The sequence below is a fragment of the Mixophyes fleayi genome, chromosome 4, assembly GCF_038048845.1.
Source record: "Mixophyes fleayi isolate aMixFle1 chromosome 4, aMixFle1.hap1, whole genome shotgun sequence".
Lineage (NCBI taxonomy): Eukaryota > Metazoa > Chordata > Amphibia > Anura > Limnodynastidae > Mixophyes > Mixophyes fleayi.
In genome coordinates, this window is record NC_134405.1 from 284,122,035 (window position 1) to 284,127,034 (window position 5,000).

The 5,000-nt window shown below is 46.0% G+C and overlaps 9 non-coding genes and 12 pseudogenes across 9 annotated transcripts; all 21 read left to right on the top strand.

Annotated features, from left to right (window-relative positions):
• The first annotated feature begins 17 nt into the window (after nucleotides 1-17).
• On the top strand, nucleotides 18-136 carry LOC142155618 (5S ribosomal RNA). Its single transcript, XR_012691751.1, has one exon. It is a non-coding gene; the product is annotated as a 5S ribosomal RNA (ribosomal RNA).
• Nucleotides 137-218: 82 nt separating this feature from the next.
• On the top strand, nucleotides 219-337 carry LOC142156389 (5S ribosomal RNA). The gene has a single exon (XR_012692456.1). It is a non-coding gene; the product is annotated as a 5S ribosomal RNA (ribosomal RNA).
• Nucleotides 338-417: 80 nt separating this feature from the next.
• LOC142155526 (5S ribosomal RNA) lies at nucleotides 418-536 on the top strand. The gene has a single exon (XR_012691742.1). It is a non-coding gene; the product is annotated as a 5S ribosomal RNA (ribosomal RNA).
• Nucleotides 537-617: 81 nt separating this feature from the next.
• LOC142153820 (5S ribosomal RNA) lies at nucleotides 618-736 on the top strand (annotated as a pseudogene).
• An 80-nt stretch (nucleotides 737-816) lies between these two features.
• LOC142155585 (5S ribosomal RNA) lies at nucleotides 817-925 on the top strand (annotated as a pseudogene).
• An 81-nt stretch (nucleotides 926-1,006) lies between these two features.
• LOC142153732 (5S ribosomal RNA) lies at nucleotides 1,007-1,125 on the top strand. The gene has a single exon (XR_012691561.1). It is a non-coding gene; the product is annotated as a 5S ribosomal RNA (ribosomal RNA).
• A 280-nt stretch (nucleotides 1,126-1,405) lies between these two features.
• LOC142154572 (5S ribosomal RNA) lies at nucleotides 1,406-1,524 on the top strand (annotated as a pseudogene).
• A 241-nt stretch (nucleotides 1,525-1,765) lies between these two features.
• LOC142154341 (5S ribosomal RNA) lies at nucleotides 1,766-1,884 on the top strand (annotated as a pseudogene).
• Nucleotides 1,885-1,965: 81 nt separating this feature from the next.
• On the top strand, nucleotides 1,966-2,084 carry LOC142155653 (5S ribosomal RNA). Its single transcript, XR_012691765.1, has one exon. It is a non-coding gene; the product is annotated as a 5S ribosomal RNA (ribosomal RNA).
• An 82-nt stretch (nucleotides 2,085-2,166) lies between these two features.
• LOC142155563 (5S ribosomal RNA) lies at nucleotides 2,167-2,275 on the top strand (annotated as a pseudogene).
• A 239-nt stretch (nucleotides 2,276-2,514) lies between these two features.
• On the top strand, nucleotides 2,515-2,633 carry LOC142153456 (5S ribosomal RNA; annotated as a pseudogene).
• An 81-nt stretch (nucleotides 2,634-2,714) lies between these two features.
• Nucleotides 2,715-2,833, top strand: LOC142155537 (5S ribosomal RNA). Its single transcript, XR_012691743.1, has one exon. It is a non-coding gene; the product is annotated as a 5S ribosomal RNA (ribosomal RNA).
• An 81-nt stretch (nucleotides 2,834-2,914) lies between these two features.
• LOC142155197 (5S ribosomal RNA) lies at nucleotides 2,915-3,033 on the top strand (annotated as a pseudogene).
• An 81-nt stretch (nucleotides 3,034-3,114) lies between these two features.
• Nucleotides 3,115-3,233, top strand: LOC142154561 (5S ribosomal RNA; annotated as a pseudogene).
• Nucleotides 3,234-3,471: 238 nt separating this feature from the next.
• LOC142153416 (5S ribosomal RNA) lies at nucleotides 3,472-3,590 on the top strand. The gene has a single exon (XR_012691528.1). It is a non-coding gene; the product is annotated as a 5S ribosomal RNA (ribosomal RNA).
• Nucleotides 3,591-3,831: 241 nt separating this feature from the next.
• LOC142153364 (5S ribosomal RNA) lies at nucleotides 3,832-3,950 on the top strand. Its single transcript, XR_012691499.1, has one exon. It is a non-coding gene; the product is annotated as a 5S ribosomal RNA (ribosomal RNA).
• An 81-nt stretch (nucleotides 3,951-4,031) lies between these two features.
• LOC142153922 (5S ribosomal RNA) lies at nucleotides 4,032-4,150 on the top strand (annotated as a pseudogene).
• Nucleotides 4,151-4,392: 242 nt separating this feature from the next.
• LOC142156439 (5S ribosomal RNA) lies at nucleotides 4,393-4,511 on the top strand. Its single transcript, XR_012692505.1, has one exon. It is a non-coding gene; the product is annotated as a 5S ribosomal RNA (ribosomal RNA).
• Nucleotides 4,512-4,592: 81 nt separating this feature from the next.
• On the top strand, nucleotides 4,593-4,711 carry LOC142153929 (5S ribosomal RNA; annotated as a pseudogene).
• Nucleotides 4,712-4,791: 80 nt separating this feature from the next.
• Nucleotides 4,792-4,910, top strand: LOC142154356 (5S ribosomal RNA; annotated as a pseudogene).
• An 80-nt stretch (nucleotides 4,911-4,990) lies between these two features.
• The window catches only part of LOC142153647 (5S ribosomal RNA), a 119-nt pseudogene continuing 109 nt past the window's right edge, over nucleotides 4,991-5,000 (top strand).

Consider the following 5,000-nt stretch of genomic DNA (forward strand, 5'->3'; position numbering starts at 1 on the left):
GTCATTAGGAAACCAATACCTACAGCCACACCACCCTGGACAAGCCCAATCTCGTCTGATCTTGGAAGCTAAGCCGGGCCGGGCCTGGTTAGTACTTGGATGGGAGACCACCTGGGAATACCAGGTGCTGTAGGCCTTTTTTTTTTTCTCTCTTGTTCCGGCTTCCTTCAATGCTGGTTTTTAGATGTATAAGAGATGTAGGTCAATAGGAAAACAATACTTACAGCCACACCACCCTGAGCAAGCCCAATCTCATCTGATCTTGGAAGCTAAGCAGGGCTGGGCCTGGTTAGTACTTGGATGGGAGACCACCTGGAAATACCAGGTGCTGTAGGCTTTTTTTTTTCTCTCTTGTTCCGGCCTCCTTCAATGCTGGTTTTGAGATGTATAAGAGATGTAGGTCAATAGGAAACCAATACCTACAGCCACACCACCCTGAACAAGCCCAATCTCGTCTGATCTTGGAAGCTAAGCAGAGCCGGGCCTGGTTAGTACTTGGATGGGAGACCACCTGGGAATACCAGGTGCTGTAGGCCTTTTTTTCTTCTCTCTTGTTCCGGCTTCCTTCAATGCTGGTTTCTAGATGTATAAGAGATGTAGGTCAATAGGAATACAATACCTACAGCCACACCACCCTGAACAAGCCTAAGCTCGTCTGATCTTGGAAGCTAAGCAGGGCTGGGCCTGGTTAGTACTTGGATGGGAGACCACCTGGAAATACCAGGTGCTGTAGGCTTTTTTTTTTCTCTCTTGTTCCGGCCTCCTTCAATGCTGGTTTTGAGATGTATAAGAGATGTAGGTCAATAGGAAACCAATACCTACAGCCACACCACCCTGAACAAGCCTGATCTTGGAAGCTAAGCAGAGCCGGGCCTGGTTAGTACTTGGATGGGAGACCACCTGGGAATACCAGCTGCTGTAGGCCTTTTTTTCTTCTCTCTTGTTCCGGCTTCCTTCAATGCTGGTTTCTAGATGTATAAGAGATGTAGGTCAATATGAAAACAATACCTACAGCCACACCACCCTGAACAAGCCTAATCTCATCTGATCTTGGAAGCTAAGCAGGGCCGGGCCTGGTTAGTACTTGGATGGGAGACCACCTGGGAATACCAGGTGCTGTAGGCCTTTTTTTTTTCTCTCTTGTTCTGGCTTCCTTCAATGCTGGTGTTGAGATGTATAAGAGATGTAGGTCAATAGGAAACTAATACCTACAGCCACTCCACCTTGAACAAGCACAATCTCGTCTGATCTTGAAAGATAAGCCGCGCCAGGCCTAGTTAGTACATGGATCGGAGACCACCTGGGAATACCAGGTGCTGTAGGCCTTTTTTTTTCTCATTTGATCCGGCTTCCTTCAATGCTGGTTTTCAGATGTATAAGTGATGTAGGTCATTAGGAAACCAAATCCTACAGCCACAACACCCTGAACAAGCCCAATCTCGTCTGATCTTGGAAGCTAAGCAGAGCCGGGCCTGGTTAGTACTTGGATGCGAGACCACCTGGGAATACCAGGTGCTGTAGGCATTTTTTTTTTTCTCTCTTGTTCCGACTTCCTTCAATGCTGGTTTTGAGATGTATAAGAGATGTAGGTCAATAAAGAACCAATACCTACAGCCACACCACCCTGAACAAGCCCAATCTCGTCTGATCTTGAAAGCTAAGCAGGGCCGGGCCTGGTTAGTACTTTTTTTTTTCTCTCTTGTTCTGGCTTCCTTCAATGCTGGTTTTGAGATGTATAAGAGATGTAGGTCAATCGGAAAACAATACCTACAGCTGCACCACCCTGATCAAGCCTAATCTCGTCCGATCTTGGAAGCTAAGCAGGGACGGGCCTGGTTAGTACTTGGATGGGAGAGCACCTGGGAATACCAGGTGCTGTAGGCCTTTTTTTTTTCTCTCTTGTTCCGGCTTAGTTCAATGCTGGTTTTTAGATGTATAAGAGATGTAGGTCAATAGGAAACCAATACCTACAGCCACACCACCCTGGACAAGCCCAATCTTGTCTGATCTTGGAAGCTAAGCAGGGCCGGGCCTGGTTAGTACTTGGATGGGAGACCACCTGGGAATACCAGGTGCTGTAGGCCTTTTTTTTTTTCTCTCTTGTTCCGGCTTCCTTCAATGCTTGTTTTTAGATGTATAAGAGATGTAAGTCAATAGGAAAACAATACCTACAGCCACACCACCCTGAACAAGCCAGATCTTGGAAGCTAAGCAGGGCTGGGCCTGGTTAGTACTTGGATGGGAGACCACCTGGAAATACCAGATGCTGTAGGCTTTTTTTTTTCTCTCTTGTTCCGGCCTCTTTCAATGCTGGTTTTGAGATGTATGAGAGATGTAGGTCAATAGGAAACCAATACCTACAGCCACACCACCCTGAACAAGCCCAATGTCGTCTGATCTTGAAAGCTAAGCAGGTCCGGGCCTGCTTAGTACTTTTTTTTTTCTCTCTTGTTCTGGCTTCCTTCAATGCTGGTTTTAAAATGTATAAGTGATGTAGGTCATTAGGAAACCAATACCTACAGCCACACCACCCTGGACAAGCCCAATCTCATCTGATCTTGGAAGCTAAGCAGAGCCAGGCCTGGTTAGTACTTGGATGGGAGACCACGTGGGAATACCAGGTGCTGTAGGCCTTTTTTTCTTCTCTCTTGTTCCGGCTTCCTTCAATGCTGGTTTTGAGATGTGTAAGAGATGTAGGTCAATAAGAAACCAATACCTACAGCCACACCACCCTGAACAAGCCCAATCTCGTCTGATCTTGGAAGCTAAGCAGAGCCGGGCCTGGTTAGTACTTGGATGGGAGACCACCTGGGAATACCAGGTGCTGTAGGCCTTTTTTTCTTCTCTCTTGTTCCGGCTTCCTTCAATGCTGGTTTCTAGATGTATAAGAGATGTAGGTCAATAGGAAACCAAAACCTACAGCTACACATCTATAAACAAGCCCACTCTCATCTGATCTTGGAAGCTAAGCAGGGCCAGGCCTGGTTAGTACTTGGATGGGAGACCATATGGGAATACCAGGTGCTGTAGGCTTTTTTTTTTTCTCTCTTGTTCCGGCTTCCTTCAATGCTGGTTTTTAGATGTATAAGAGATGTAGATCAATAAGAAACCAATACCTACAGCCACACCACACTGAACAAGCCTGATCTTGTCTGATCTTGGAAGCTAAGCAGCGACAGGCCTGGTTAGTACTTGGATGGGAGACCACCTGGGAATACCAGGTGCTGTAGGCCTTTTTTTTTTCTCTCTTGTTCCGGCTTCCTTCAATGCTGGTTTTGAGATTATAAGAGATGTAGGTCAATAGGAAACCAAAACCTACAGCCACACCACCCTGAACAAGCCCAATCTCGTCTGATCTTGAAAGCTAAGCAGGTTCGGGCCTAGTTAGTACTTTTTTTTTTTCTCTTGTTCTGGCTTCCTTCAATGCTGGTTTTAAAATGTATAAGTGATGTAAGTCATTAGAAAACCAATACCTACAGCCACACCACCCTGGACAAGCCCAATCTCGTCTGATCTTGGAAGCTAAGCAGGGCCGGGCCTGGTTAGTACTTGGATGGGAGACCACCTGGGAATACCAGGTGCTGTAGGCCTTTTTTTTTTTCTCTCTTGTTCCGGCTTCCTTCAATGCTTGTTTTTAAATGTATAAGAGATGTAAGTCAATAGGAAAACAATAAATACAGCCACACCACCCTGAACAAGCCCAATCTCGTCTGATCTTGAAAGCTAAGCAGGTCCAGGCCTGCTTAGTACTTTTTTTTTTCTCTCTTGTTCTGGCTTCCTTCAATGCTGGTTTTAAAATGTATAAGTTATGTAGGTCATTAGGAAACCAATACCTACAGCCACACCACCCTGGACAAGCCCAATCTCGTCTGATCTTGGAAGCTAAGCAGAGCCGGGCCTGGTTAGTACTTGGATGGGAGACCACCTGGGAATACCAGGTGCTGTATGCCTTTTTTTCTTCTCTCTTGTTCCGGCTTCCTTCAATGCTGGTTTTGAGATGTATAAGAGATGTAGGTCAATAGGAAATCAATACATACAGCCACACCACCCTGAACAAGCCCAATCTTGTCTGATCTTGGAAGCTAAGCAGAGCCGGGCCTGGTTAGTACTTGGATGGGAGACCACCTGGGAATACCAGGTGCTGTAGGCCTTTTTTTCTTCTCTCTTGTTCCGACTTCCTTCAATGCTGGTTTTTTTAGATGTATAAGAGATGTAGGTCAATAGGAAACCAATACCTACAGCCACACCACCCTGAACAAGCCCAATCTCGTCTGATCTTGAAAGCTAAGCAGGTCTGGGCCTGGTTAGTACTTTTTTTTTTCTCTCTTGTTCTGGCTTCCTTCAATGCTGGTTTTAAAATGTATAAGTGATGTAGGTCATTAGAAAACCAATACCTACAGCCACACCACACTGGACAAGCCCAATCTTATCTGATCTTGGAAGCTAAGCAGGGCCGGGCCTGGTTAGTACTTGGATGGGAGACCACCTGGGAATACCAGGTGCTGTAGGCCTTTTTTTTTTCTCTCTTGTTCCGGCTTCCTTCAATGCTTGTTTTTAAAAGTATAAGAGATGTAAGTCAATTGGAAAACAATACCTACAGCCACACCACCCTGAACAAGCCCAATCTCATCTGATCTTGGAAGCTAAGCAGGGCTGGGCCTGGTTAGTACTTGGATGGGAGACCACCTGGAAATACAGGTTGCTGTAGCCTTTTTTTTTTCTCTCTTGTTCCGGCCTCCTTCAATGCTGGTTTTGAGATGTATAAGAGATGTAGGTCAATAGGAAAACAATACTTACAGCCACACCACCCTGAGCAAGCCCAATCTCGTCTGATCTTGGAAGCTAAGCAGGGCTGGGCCTGGTTAGTACTTGGATGGGAGACAACCTGGAAATACCAGGTGCTGTAGGCATTTTTTTTTCTCTCTTGTCCCGGCCTCCTTCAATGCTGGTTTTGAGATGTATAAGAGATGTAGGTCAATAGGAAACCAATACCTACAGCC